At 45.1% G+C, this 15001-nt stretch overlaps 1 long non-coding RNA gene across 1 annotated transcript in view; it reads left to right on the top strand.

Moving 5' to 3' along the window:
- Positions 1-11095: 11095 nt before the first annotated feature.
- Positions 11096-15001, top strand: part of LOC111821468 (uncharacterized) — a 5735-nt gene continuing 1829 nt past the window's right edge. The window contains exons 1-2 of the long non-coding RNA XR_002824885.1: positions 11096-11128; positions 11562-11740. This is a non-coding gene — a long non-coding RNA (uncharacterized LOC111821468). The remainder of the gene's footprint in view (positions 11129-11561; positions 11741-15001) is intronic.

Genomic DNA, 15001 nt, shown 5'->3' with positions numbered 1-15001 from the left:
GATAGATTTCTAGGAGTGGAATTGCCGAGCCATATGGTCATTCTATGTTTAACTTTCTAAGGAACCACCAAACCATTTTCCACACTGGCCTGCATTTATTTTGGAGCAAATCCTAGACGTCATATCGTCCTGCCCACACATCCTTCAGTAGCTGAGAAGCTTTAGAATCGCTGAATCTTTAAACATTGGAGTTGTAAAATTGCAGACTTATTGTCCTCTGAAGTCGAAGCTGTGATCTCCCCAGTGCTGACATGCTTTGTGGAATTTATGAGAGTAGTGACCAAGAGTGAGGCATCTGAAGCCAGACAGCCTGGGTTCAAGTCCAGCTTCCCCACTCACTGGCTGCACGGCCTCATGTGAGAGCCTCGGTTTTCTCATCTGTACAATGGGGGTGATAATAACAGTCCCTCCTTGGCAGGGCTGTTGGGTGGTTTAAATGCATTCCTGTGAGTCAAGCACATGGAACAGCAGCTGTGCTTAATGAGGGTAAGCTATGGTTTGTCTTTGAGGTTTCAAATTCTTGCCTTTTTGAACTGTAAACCCACCCTACTCCCCAAATGAAACACAACCAGTTCCCAAAGCTGATCCCTGTGAGATGGGGGTCAGACATACTGCCACTCTCCAACCTTTTTAACCAATTCTGACACCAGCCGTCCCTCCCATGGCACTCTCTACTTCTCTGCTGACTTCGATAATCTGTTGCAATGGCCATACAGAACCCACAGACCATACTTACTGTTAAGTGGTTTATAAAGGAAGTAACAGGGTACCACTTGGGATCAGAATCAGGAAGCATGTAGGCAAAGTCTCCCTCCTTCAGTGCAGGACAGCTCTCTCAGCTCCTCTTGGCCATGTAGGTCTCTTTCTCTCTCTCAGTACAGGCCTCCTCTTGGCTTCCTGGGGACAGTCTCCTTTTGACCCTGCCATCTGTCACCACCAACTCTGCTGCAAGGCCCCTTCCAGGCCTGTCGCTGTCTTCAGTGTTACAGCCCTTGTTATAGCTCTTTTAGAAAGTTGCTTGCCTCCTCTCTCTTCTTTCTTCCTTCTGCTTCTCTTCCTGCTCCTATCTGAATAAACCTCTGCAGGGTTGGCTGCATATATACACAAACTTCTCATTAATTCCAAGGCATGACCCTCCCACCAGGGTCAGAAACTGACCAATCCCCTTTAGATAGGCCACATACACTTAATTTGCATAGTAGGCTAGGCACTTCATTTGCATAGTCTATTGACCAATCCCTGCAAAGTGCATACCAATCACAGGACAGGTTGCAGCCTAGGGCCAGACAAAAAATATCAAACCTCAGGTTGTTTACAGCTTACCCAAGAGATATCAATCAACCTGGACAAAAGTAACAAACCCTCTGGGGTAGAAAACTAGGGCAAAGGTAACTCCTCAGGGCTCAGGGGAAAAATCTCTCAAGCTGTTTTTCCAAAGAACCAAGGCAAAAGGTCACTTAAAGGAACTCATTTCACCACATGACCCCTTCTTTAAGACACTTTACTTAGCTTGCTTACTCTGGACACAAAGGCATCAGGAAAAACCAATCGCTAGAAAAGGATATCATGTTTGGTAAAGTAGAGGGTCGGCGAAAACGAAGGAAACCCTCAATGAGACAGATTGACACAATGGCCACAATGGACCCAAACATACCAGTGATCCTGAAGATGGCGCAGGACAGGGCAATGTTTCGTTCCGTCACATGTAAGGTTGCTGTCTTAGTTATCTAGTGCTGCAATAACAGAAATACCACAAGTGGATGGCTTTAACAAGGAGATATTTATTCTCTCACAGTCTAGGAAGCTAGAAGTCTAAATTCAAGGTGCCAGCTCCAGGGGAAGGCTTTCTCTCTTTGCTGGGGAAGGTCCTTGTCATCAATCTTCCCTGGTTGAGGAGCTTCTCAGTGCAGGGACCCCGGTTCTTGCTTCTTGCTAGTATGAGGTCCCCCGTCTCTCTGCGCACTGCTTCTCTCTTGCATGTCTCAAAAGAGATTGAGTGTAGACAAAACCTAATCTTGTAGATTGATTCCTGCATCATTAACATAATTGCCGCTTATCCCACCTCATTAACATCACAGAGGTAGGATTTACAACACATAGGAAACTCACTTAGATGGCAGAATGGTGGACAGTCACACAATACTGGGAATCATGGGCTAGTCAAGTTGACACACATTTTGGGGAGACACAATTCAATCCATGACAGTTGCCATGAGTCGGAGCTCACTCGATGACAACTAACAACAGCTTCCTTCTCTCAAAAAATGGTCATAATAGAAAAATTTTGTTAGAACAAGACATTCTACTGCCATCTCTGGGCAACAGTCAGCAAACAAACAAATACATGATGTCTCGTGAATGGCGCCCTCTAGAGTTGTGCAGTGCCCAGCCTGAACAACCATACACAGAGACGTTGGAAAAGCAGGCACTTTGGAGTCAGACAGCCCTGGGTTCAAACTCCAGCTCTAGCATTTAATGGCTGAATGAACTTGGCCAAGCAACTTTATCTGTTTGTGGCCTCAGTTTATTTATCTGTAAAATGGGATCAAAGTAGATGGGAGGAATTAAATGAGCCCTTACGCCAAAGGCATTTAGCACGCTACCTAGCACATAGTGGGCACTCATAGTCGTGGTACGAACACCCATCTTTCCGTTTGTCATACTTGGTGGGTTGCATGTCTCTACAATAGTGGAAGTTATGCCACCAGTATTTCAAACACTAGAAGGGTCAGCCATGGTGGACAGGTTTCAGCAGTTTCCAGACTAAGAACAGACTAGGAAGAAAGGCCTGGTGATCTACTTCCAAAAATTAGCCACTGCAAACCTTATGGGTCACAACAGAATATTGTCTGATATAGTGGTGGAAGATGAGCACCCTAGGTTGGAAGGCTACACAATAGCTGCAAAAATGGACTCAAGCATTCCAGTGACCATGAAGATGGCACAGGACCGGGCAACATTTTGTTCTGTTGTACCTGGGTTCACCGTGAGTCTGGGGCCAATTCGATGGCAATTAACAATGTTAAGAGTTCAATAACTCTAATGGTTATTCTGGTTGTGATTTTGCTTCTTCCCTCCCTGGCCCCACCATTTCATTTACTGCCACTCTTGCCCTTAATCTCTCTCCACCCACTAGCTTCTTTCAGCATGGTCCTGCCTCAGGGCCTTTGCTCAAGCAGTTCCCTTTGCCTAGATTGCCCTTTCCTCCACTCCTCCCACGGCTGGCTCCTTCTCACCTTCAGGGTGTCTGCTCAAATGTCATCTGCTCAGGGAGGCCTTCCTAAACACCCTAATTAAAATTCCAAACTATTTCCCCTCCCACCTACTACCAATACTTCCTAACCTCCAGCCCTGCTCTCCGACCTGCCGATCTTGGGTTTGCCAGCCCCTGCAGCTATGTGAATCAGGAGAAGCCTTGCAGTCTTGCCTGCCAGTCTTGGGATTGGTCAATATTCACAGCCTGTGAGCAAGAGCTCTGTTTTCCAACATGCTGATCTTGGGTTCGCCAGCCCCTGGGGCTATGTGAATTGGGAGAAGCCTCTATCCTAATCCACCAATTTGGGATGTTCCAGTCTCTACGATCGTGTGAGCTGTTTCTTTGATATAAATCTCTCTCTGTATATATTTATATGCTTTACTGGTTTTGCTTCTCTAGAGAACCCAGCCTAAGACATAAGGTAAACTATCTTGATGATTTTTTATAATGATTATATGTTGAAATGATAATATTTTGGTTCTATTGATGTATTAGTATCCTATTGCTGCTGTAACAAGTTACCATAAACTTAGTAGCTCAAAACAAGACAAATTTACTATCTTACAGTTCTGGAGGTGAGAAAAGGATCTTATGGGACTAAAATCAAGGTGTCAGGAGGCCAGGTTCCTTCTGGAAGCTCTAGGGGAACATCCATTCCTTGCCTTTTCCAGCCTCTAGAAGCTGCCCAAAGTCCTTAGCTTGTGGCCCCTTTTGCATCATTCCAACCTCTACTTCTGTTGTCAACACTCCTTCTCTCTCTGACCCTCATGCCTTCCTCTTTCCCTTATAAGGATGCTTGTATTACACAGGGCCTGTCTGGATAATCCAAGATCACCTTCCACCTCAAGGTCTTTAAAAAACCAAACCCATTGCCATTGAGTCGATTCCGACTCACAGCAACACTATAGGACAGAGTAGAACTGCCCCATAGGGTTTCCAAGGCTGTAATCTTTACGGAAGCGGACTGCCACATCTTTCTCCCGTGGAGCAGCTGGTGGGTTTGAACCACTGATTTTTTGATAAGCAGTTGAGTGCTTAACCACTGCACCACCAGGACTCCCTTCCAGAGTCTTACATCTCCAAAACCCTTTTTGCAGATGTAAGGTAACGTATTCACAGGTTCCCGGGATTAAGACGTGGACATTATTGTTGTTATTAGTTGCTGTTGAGTCGATTCCAATTCACGGCAACCCCGTGTGCACAGAGGAGAACTGTGCTCCATAGGGTTTTCAAGGCTATGACTTTTCAGAAGCAGATCATCAGGCCCGTTGGAAGGGTCATTATTCTTTCTACCACAATCGGGTTAAATAAAATGCATTATTAAAATTAATTTTGCCTCTCTCTCTCTTTTTTTCTGCTTTCTTTAATATGGCTACTAGAAAATTAAAAGTTACCTACGTGGCTTGAATTACATTTCTACTGGATGGTGCTGTTCTGGGCATTTTACTAGTTTTATTATCTGTCTCCCTTCTGCCAATAGAATGTAAGTGCCAAGAAGACTGGAGTTTTGTTTTATTTACCACAATATCCCTGGCACTAGCACAGTTCCTGGCACACAGTAGGCACTCAATCACTGTTTGTTGAATGAATAAATATTAAGGATGCTTTTTCTGTTGACCTATTTCTGGCGTGAACTCTCAGACACACCCCACTCCCACTCACACTATGGCTTCCTCCTCCTCCCCCAGAATTAGAGATTTGGGGGAAGCCAGACTGGGGGAGGGGAGGCTTAAAAAATCCTGGAAGGCTTCCTAGAGGAGGGGGTAAAGCCCAGCTGGTAAGAGCAAAAGTCTCGCCCCGGACCGCGTCTTCAAGATGTTAATAGTCTCCCTCCGGATGTGGGCCTGGCTGTTTCCATGGTGATAGATGACAAACCCCACCCCCTAGCCCACAATGCCACAGATGCCCTTGCCATGATAAACCACATCCTCAGGATGGTGAGGTCTGTTCCAGCCAGATGTCCTCTGGGTGGAATTAGAGTGATGTGGGATAAAGACAGCAGTGTGGTGAAGAGCTAAACCCTCAGCTTTGAGGCTCCCGAGTCGCACTCTACCACCTGCCACACTGCTTGTTACAATCAATGGCAGATACCCAGCTCTCTCCTCGGCCCTCCAGTCCTGTCTTAATTCTCGGGCGTTTCAAAACGCGCAGAGCCTGAACACCAATGTTCATTGAGGCACTTTTCACAACGGCCAAAACGTAGACACAACCGAAATGTCCATCAACAGATGAATGGATCAACAAAACGTAGGACATACATACATGGAGTACACGACCCAGCCACAAAGCGGAATGAAGTCCTGATGCACAGAACAACCTGGAGGAACCTAGAGGACATAGTGCGGAGTGAAATCAGTGAGTCATCAAAGGGCAAATACTGTATCATCTCATTTATAGGAAATAAGCAAATATATACGAACCAAAGATGACTAGTGGTTACCAGGGGTGGGAGGGAGGGGAAAAGTGGGAGTTTTTGCTTACGGAGCTTTGAGTTTATGTGAATGGCGGTGGAATAATTTGGAAAAGGTTAGCGAGAATGGGTGCACAGCATGAACAATGTAATCCATGTCACCGGAATTGTACATGTAGAAATTGTTGAATTGGTCTATGTTTTGTTGTGTATAAGGAGCCCTGGTGGTGCGGTGGTTAAGCACTCAGCTGCTAACCAAAAAGTCCGTGGGAGAAAGATGAGGCATTTTGCTTCTGTAAAGATTTACAGCCTCAGAAACCCTATGAGGCAGTTCTACTCTGTCCTATAGGGTCGCTATGAGTCAGAATCAACTTGATGGCGATAGGTTAATCTTTACGGAAGCAGATTGTCAGGCCTTTCTTACGTGACACCACTGGGTGTGTTTGAACCGCCAACCTTTAGGTTAGTAGCCGAGTGCAAACTGTTTGCACCACCCAGGGACCATACATATATATTTATCACAATTTAAAAAAATCAAAAGGAAACACACAAACTACAAGCCCATTTAAAAATTATTATTATATTCAACAAGCATAAAATTACTCTATCAAGTTGTGAGAAAAGTTTCTAAAGGTTTAATCTAAAAAAAAAAAAAAAAAAATTAGGACCATGAACCTCAAGGGGGCGCTCAGTGTGACCCGGCAATTCAATCCTAGAGCCCTAGCCCATTCTCTCTCCCAGGACGCCTAGACATTTGTATCACTTCTCTCTCCTCAAACTCTTACACCTCCTCCCTTCCTGTTCATTTTCAATGGGGACCTTGTTTCCTGCTTCACTGAGAAAAAGACAGCCTATCAGAAGAGAGGAGGCAGTGGTGGTTCAGTGACAGAATGCTCACCTTCCATGTGGGAGACCTGGGTTCGATTCCCAGTCGGTGCTCCTCAGCACAGCCACTACCCGTCTGTCAGTGGAGGTTTGTGTGTTGCTATGATGCAGACCAGGTTTCAGTGGTGCTTCCAGACTAAGACAGACTAGGAAGAAAGGCCTGGTGATATACTTCTGAAAATCAGCCAGTGAAAACCCTATGGAGCATAACTGTCTCATCCCCAGTGGATCATGGGGATGGTACAGGACCGGGCAGCGTTTCTTTTCACTGTGCATAGGGTCACCCTGAGTTGGAGGCCAACTCCATGGCAGCCAACAACAACTTTTTACCATAATCCTTTGGCCTTTTGGATTTTCCTCCATATATTCCCCATTCAAAAGAGCCCTGGTTGTGCAGTGGTTAAGTGCTCAACTGCTAACTGGAAGGTTGGCGGTGCGAACCCCCCAGCCACTCTGAGGGCGAAAGTTATGGCAGTCTGCTTCTGTAAAGGTTACAGCCTTGGAAACCCTATGGGACAGTTCTACTCTGTCCTGTAGAGTGGCTATGAGTTGGAATCGACTCGATGGCAAAGGAACTCTCCATTCAAGTTAATAATTTGCGTTACTGTCTCAATGAGACCATTGCGTGTTGTAAAATGAGTCTTCCGTGACAGAACGTCGTGTTATTACAATGAGGGAAAGACGGATGGTCCCTTTGCTGGCTCCATGCCCTGCCCGGCTGCTCCCACCCCTGCATGTTCACACCTGGGAGCCTGGTTCTCCTCTGCGCCTTCCCTAGGGCCGCCCCAGCCTGAGGCCAGGCCTGGGTCCATTTGATCTGACCACTTCTGAGCCTTCCCTCGAGCCTGCAGCACATCCCAGGTGGCTGGAGCCAGGAGTCCTGCTACCTAGATGGGCATTTGAGGCTGAGATGAAAGAGGCTGGGCTGAAGCCAGCGTGGCTGCCTGGGTGGGGAACCCCGGCACCCCCTGGGCTGGGCCCGGGAAGAGGCGTGGGCTGCAGGGAGATTGGGAGGGAGAGAAGATGAGGCTTCCTGGGGCTTCTGGCAGAACCAGGGTAGCCTGAGTATTTACTGAGCACCTGCTGTGTGCCTGGGCCTGTACTGGTTGGTGCTGGTGGCACAGTGGTGACTGGCCCTGCCCTCACAGTTCTATGAGGGAGACAGGCCAGTGACCAGAGAGTGGCAACCTAGAGAGAACAGGGCTGGGTTGGGACAACCAGTTGACTAGGGTGCCTGGTGTAGTCCAGGAGGGCTTCCTGGAAGAAGGGCTGCTTACCTCCCTACAGAGTCTATCGTACCTGTCTCAGACCTGCCTCTTCAGCCACATAGAGTGACACTTTCTTCTCACTCCCTGAAATACAGCCATCCAGCCGCACTGGACTTCTTTCTGGTGACTGAGCTCTGTTTTTTTTTTTTTTTTTTTTTTTGATGACTGAACTCTTGATTCCCGCCCCTGAACTTGCTGTTCTTCTGCTTGGTTCTGTCTCCTCAGTTCCTAACAAGGTGGGCTTCTTCTCCTTATTCAAATCTTAGACCAAACGTTACCACCTCAAAGGTCCTCCCGACCCCACATTTAAATGCCCCCACTCAGTCGTGATCTATCATCCTATTTCTTTGTTTTTGCAGCATGTAACCCCTTTTTGGAGCCTTCATGGCACAGTGGTTAAGAGATATGGCTGCTAACTAAAAGGTTGGCAGTTTGAACCCACCAGCTGTTCCTTGGAAACCCTATGGGGCAGTTCTACTCTGTTTTGTAGGATCTCTATGAGTTGCAATCAACTTGACGACAAAGGGTTTAGTTTTTTGTTTCTTTGGTTTTTTTTAACCCTTTTTGGGAGTCCCTGGGTGTGCAAACAGTTAAGAGCAGGGCTACTAATGAAAAGGTTGGCAGTTCAAGTCTACTCAGAGGTGCCTCAGAAGAAAGGCCTGGCAATCTACTTGTGAGAAAGCAGCCATTGAAAACCCTATGGAACCCCTATACCTGTGGTTATAATCCCATGTGGGAATGAGTTTTCTTTGTTATGTTAATGAGGTAGTATTAGAGTAGGGTGTGTCTTAAACCAATCTGTTCTGAGATATGAAAGAAGAGATTAAGCAAGCAAGCAGAGATGGGGGAAGATAGATGCAAGGCCACATGATGATGGCCGAGGGACTGAGACACAGAAGCTAAAAAGAGACAAGGACCTTCCTCCAGAGCTGACAGAGAGAGAAAGCCTTCCCCTAGAGCCAGCACCCTGAATTCGGACTTCTAGCCTCCTAGACTGTAAGAAAATACATTTCTGTTGGTTTAAAAAAAAAAAAATCCTATGGACTCAAACAGAGACTTGTGCACCAACGTCCATTGCAGCACTATTCACAATAGCGAAAAGGTGGAAACAACCTAAATGCCCATCGACAGACGAACGGATAAACAAAACGTGGTACATACACACAGTGGAATACTACTCAGCCAGTAGGAGAAATGAAGTCTTGATACATGCTACAGTATGGATGGAGCTGGAAGACATTATGCTAGGTGAAATAAGTCAACCAGAAAGGGACAAATATTGTATGACCTCACTTATACAAAAAGACAAGAACAAGCAAATGTATAGAGAACAAAGTTTATTACTGGTTATTGTGGGTGAGAGGGAGGGGGAAAGTAGAGGGGTTAATGACAATGGAAAAATCACATTGAATAAGGGTAGGATTGCACAGCCGATTCTTGTACTTGCTGTCAATAAGTTGAAAATCTGTGAAAAGTTGAATTGGCAAAAGTCGTGCGATAGATGTATTTACAATAACAACAGCAGTGAAAAAAGAGTAGCAGCTGAGACTGCTTATGTGCATCCAAAAACCGCACGGGATTTGGTTCCTTAGTTTGGATCTTTAGGGTCATGGTTTCATGGGACATCCCAGTTAATTGGCCTAGTAACGTGTTAATGCTTCTGTTGTGCCTTCTAGTTTATTGCATAGTGCCTGGGATCTTGAAAGTTTGCAAGCAGCCACCCAAAGCATGGCAATTGGTCTCTACTCACTTGGAGCAACAGAGGAAGAAGAGAGTCAGATATAGGGGAAGATATGGAATGTGTGGCTAACTACCTCCATGAACAACTGCCGCCTTTGCCATGAGACCCGAAGAACTGGATAGTGCCCAGCTACCATCACTGAACATTTTGATCAAAGATTCAGTAGGCGAACCCTGATCAAAAGGGGGAAAATGCAGAACAGAATTTCAACTTCTCATGGACTCCAAGCTTTCTGGAGCCATGGAGGCTGGATGTACCCCTGAATCTATTGCCCTGAGATGAGCTTTAAGGCTTAAACCAAAAATATCCCCTGAAGTCTTCTTAAAACCAAAGAGTAGTCTAGCTTCACTAGTTAAAAATGTCTGCCTTGAGCATTGTGCTCTTTTAAGATCTATCTATATGGGGTCAAAGTGACAACAGCAACCAGAAAGATTAGATAGGAACCTTAGGGGGCAGTGAGTTTATGTCAGTGGGGGAGGAATAACTCAGAAAAGGAGGGTGAGAATGGTTGCACAGCTTGAGGAATGTAATCAATGTCACTGAAGGTACATGTAGAAATGGTTGAATTGGTGTACGTTTTGCTGTGTATATTCTCAACAACAACTAAATAAATAAAATTAAAGAAAGCAGCAGCAACAAGAAACCCTGTGGAGCACAGTTCTACTCTGACACATACGGGGTCACCATGAGTTGGAATCGACTAGACGAAAACTCTTTTTTTTTTAACCGCCTTTTAAAATGTCCTAATGGATTGTGTGTGGCTAACTAACTCCATGAACAACTGCCTTCTTTACCATGAGACCAGAAGAACTGGATGGTACCTGGCTACCATTAACTGAACATTTTGATCAAATATTCAATAGAAGAATCCTGATTAAAAGGGGAAAAATGCAGAACAGACTTTCAAATTTTCATGGACTCCAGACTTTCTGGAGCTATGGAGGCTGGATGACCCCTGAAACTATTGCCCTGAGATAATCTTTAAACCTTAAACCAAAAATATCCCCTAAAGTCTTCTTAAAACCAAACAGTAGTCTGGTTTAACTAGTGAAAAATGTCTGTCTTGAGCATTGTGCTCTTTTAAGAACTATCTATATGGAATCAGGAGCCCTAGTGGTGCAGTGGGTAAGAGCTCGACTGCTAACCAAAGGTTGGCAGTTCGAATCAACCAGCTGTCCTTGGAAGCCCTATGGGACAGTTCTACTCTGTCCTATGGGGTCACTATGAGTTGGAATCAGCTTGAAGGCAATGGGCTTGGTTTTTTGGTTTAGTCTCTAAAGACGCCTTTATTATTTTTTTATTATTTTGGTTTAGTCTCTGTCTTAGTTATCTAGTGCTGCTATAACAGAAATACCAAAAGTGAATGGCTTTAACGAACATTTATTCTCTCACAGTCTAGGAGGCTAGAAGTCCGAATTCAGGGTGCTAGCTCCAGGGGAAGGCTTTCTCTCTCTGTCGGCTCTGGAGGAGGATACTTGTCATCAATCTTCCCCTTGTCTAGGAGCTTCTCAGCACAGGGACCCCAGGTCCAAAGGACACGCACTACTCCTGGCACTACTTTCTTGGTGGTATGAGGTCCCGGTGTCTCTCTGTTTGCTTCTTTCTTTTATATCGCAAAAGAGATTGACTTAAGACAAAACCTAATCTTGTAGATTGAGTCCTGCCTCATTAACATAACTGCCTCTAGTCCTGCCTCATTAACATCATAGAGGTAGTGTTTACAAGGCTTCAGAAAATCACATCAGATGACAAAATGGTGGACAATCACATAATGCTGGGAATTTGGGCCTAGGGAAGTTGATACACATTTTGGGGGGACACAATTCTATCCATAATAGTCTTTAAAGACTCCTTTATTATTTAGTTTCTGTAGACTCCCTTATTTCTGCCTTCTCTGCTGGGTGTGGGCTCCCCTCACCCTCTGCTTCACCCTCCGCTCCCTAAGCCCTGGCAGGATGCCTGACACAGAGTTGGTGCCTGGTCAATGTTTCTTATGTGCAGGAAGAAAACCAAGACCTTCAGAATGGACAGCACTGTGGTGACAAGGTTGGGGAAGGAAGTCCCAGGCTGAGGGAACAGCATGGGCGAAGGTGTCGAGCAGAGAGAGCTGGTGTTTCAGAGGGACCAAAAGCTGGTGCCCAGGTGGTGCAGTGGTTAAGCACTCAACTGCTAACTGGAAGGTATGCAGTTCTAACCCACCAGCTGCTCCGTGGGAGAAAGATGTGGCAGTCTGCTTCTGTAAGGATTACAGCCTTGGAAACCCTATGGGGCAGTTCTTCTCTAACCTATAGGGTCACTATGAGTCAGAATCAACTCAAAGGCAATGTGTTTGGGTTTTTGAAGGCCGGTGTGCCTGGCTAAGAGGAGGAGGAAGTGGAAAGAGAGGGCAGGAGGAGTGGGGAGGAGGGAGGAAGAGCAGAGGAAGAAGAATGGGCAGGAGAAGGAGGAGGAAGAGGGGGAAGGAGGAGGGAAGGGGAGATAGGATACAGAGTAGGGAGGAAGAGGGGGAGAGGGAGGAGGAGACAGGACATGAGTCAGCTCATGCCTTTACAGATGAAGCATGAAGCATCTTGAGCTTTTATCCACATGGCCGGTTGGAGGCTGTGGGATCTTTTTATGTGGGGGTGGAGGTGGAGACCTTGTAGCTGGCTTGGGGAGGACGGCCTGAGGAGCTGATTGGAGGTACAGGCCTCGCCTCCCATAACTTTCTAAGGGCTTCATCTGGAACATTCCAGAACATTCCTTCTGGAACAGACCGTGACTGGCTTGGCAGCTTGATCCCTGCCCCCGGATCATTGCTGTGGCCTTCCAAAGGCCGGTTCACCCTCCTCCATCCCTGTTCCCCACAGCAGCTCAGTGTTTTTATAGAACACTGGGAAAATTATTGCTAGATAATTAAAGGCACATGGCACAGATTCCTAAAGGTACAAGAGGGGGTACGGTGAGAAGCTTTCCCCCTCTCCTCTTTTTAGGGCTCCTCTGGGGGACACCAGATGAGGCACCACTTTATCCTGGAGATAGTCTATCAAATGTAAGCACAGATGGAGAAATACTATTCAAATTATTCGTATGATTCTGCACCTTATTTTTTCACTTGCTAGTATAGTAAAATATGCAAAAGCAAGAAACTGTGTAAGGTGGAAACCTGTCGGAGAAGGAAAACACAAATACTTTCCGCTAATAGAGAGAGAGAGAAAAGCAGTAAGACCAAACCCTGTCAAAGGGGAAAACTTTTGAGACCCAGAAAAACAAGGCAATCCCATCGAGTTCCGGCTCTCACAGGTTTCACTGTATATTCATGAGATCGCCATGAGTCAGAACAGACTTGATGGTACATAACATCAACATTATATTAATTTATTCAACACGTTTATTGTGTTCTTACTACAGGTAGTCCCCAACTTACGAAGGGGTTCCATTCTGACAACTCCCTCGTAAGTCAGTTCTGACATAAGTTGAATAACTTTTTCTTTTTTTTTTAGTTTTCATTATCATTGCCTTTTATTATCAGTGTCTTTGTAAATCTGATCTTTATTTGTCTTTGGGGACTGGAAACATTACATATAAACTTACAGATACATTTTAATACACACATACGTACAAAAATACACAAATCATAAACATTTACTCCGACCAGGAAGAGTTGGATGACTTTGGTGTTTTGTCAGCTGTGGTAATAACTCCACTTGTGGAAAGTTCTGGATCATCTGGATTATGCCTGGGAATAAGGATGGCATTTCTCGTCAGACAATTAGTCAGAGTTGTCTGTCTGGTCTTCTTCTTTTTTCTCTTCATGTATTTTGTAATAACATCTCACTGCTTCCCCAATCTGACCATTGACATTAGCAAAGCGATCAGTGTTTGGGTCTATGTTTTCAAGCAACGGAAACCCCTGATTTAGTTCAGGAAACTACATCTATACGGCAGTGTTTTGAACAGTAAATCAGAAAATGGAACATCTTCGAGTGAACATCTGAAAATGGTAACATCAGCAAATTACCTGCTGCATCATTGCATGTAGTCAGGGGCAGATTACCCAGTAAGCAAGGTATGCACAGGCTTACAGTAAGCAAGGTATGCATAGGTTTACTTGCGTTTATTTACTAATCTGTAGTGCACAATTTCACACGGTGGGGAAAAAAAAAACCCAGTGCCACTGAGTCAATTCTGACTCACAGCGACCCTATAGAACTGAGTAGAACTGCCTCATAGAATTTCCAAGGAGCAGCTGGTGGATTCAAACTGCCGACCTTTTGGTTAGCAGCTGAATGCTTAACCACTGTGCCACCAGGGCTCCATGATGAAAAAGATGTGATAAAAAAAACGGGCGAAATTGTACACTATGGGTTGGTTAGTAAGTAAACACAAGAAAGCCCATGAGTACCTTGCTTATTGAGTAATTATCCCTGTATGTAGTACATATTAATAATGATAAAATGTACCAAAAAAAAAAAAAAAAGGATGGCTGTAATTGGGGTTCGTGGTAACTTGAGTGCTTCGTAAATCAGGGACTACCTGTATATGCCAGGTACTGTATTAGGCACTGGAGATACCATAGAGCATAGAACAGACAAAAGTCCCTGCCCTCATGGAGGTGACAAGCAAATTTTAACATTATGTAATGTATCCGTGCTATTGGAAAAACGGGAGCCCTGGTGGCAAAGTGGTTAAGGACTTGGCTGCAAACTGAAAGGTCGATGATTTGAACCCACCAGCCCTCTGGGGGAGAAAGGCGTGGCAGTCTGCTTCTGTAAAAATTATAGCTTGGAAATCCTATGGGGTAGTTCTACTCTGTTCTACAGGGTCACTATGAGTCAGAATCCACCCAATGGCAATGGGTTTGGTTTGGTATCGGAAAAACGTCAGGCAGCCAAAGAAGTTGGGACGTTGGGAGAGGCAGGCTTATGGATTGAATTGTGTCTCCCAAAAAGCTATGTTCAAGTCCTAGCACCTATACCTGTGGCTATGACCCTGTTTGGAAATAAGGTCTTTGAAGATGTTATCAGTTAGGTTAACATGAGGTCATACTGGAGTAGGGAGAGTCCTGATTCTATATGAATGGTGTCCTTATAAGAGAGGAGAAGGAATACAAAGACACACAGAGGGAAGATAGCCATGTAAAGATGGAGGCAGAAATTGGAGTGATGTATCTACAACATTGGGCAAATCTCTGCAAAAGACCTCTTTAAAGTGTTAAAAAGTGAAGCTGTCACTTTGAGGACTAAGGTGTGCCTGACCCAAGTCACAATATTTTTTTTTTTATTGTTGTAATTTAAGTGAAAGTTTACAATTCAGGTTAGACTATTATACAAAAATTTATACACATGTTGTTATGTGACCCTAGTTGCTCTCCCTGTACTGTGACAGCACACTCCTCCTTTCCACCCTTGATTTCCCATGTCCATTCAACCAGCTCCTGACCCTCTCTGCCTTCTCATCTC

Source organism: Trichechus manatus, unplaced genomic scaffold (assembly GCF_000243295.1).
Source record: "Trichechus manatus latirostris isolate Lorelei unplaced genomic scaffold, TriManLat1.0 scaffold00087, whole genome shotgun sequence".
NCBI lineage: Eukaryota > Metazoa > Chordata > Mammalia > Sirenia > Trichechidae > Trichechus > Trichechus manatus.
Note: the sequence above shows the minus strand (reverse complement) of the source record. Positions and strands in the feature narration are given on the sequence as shown.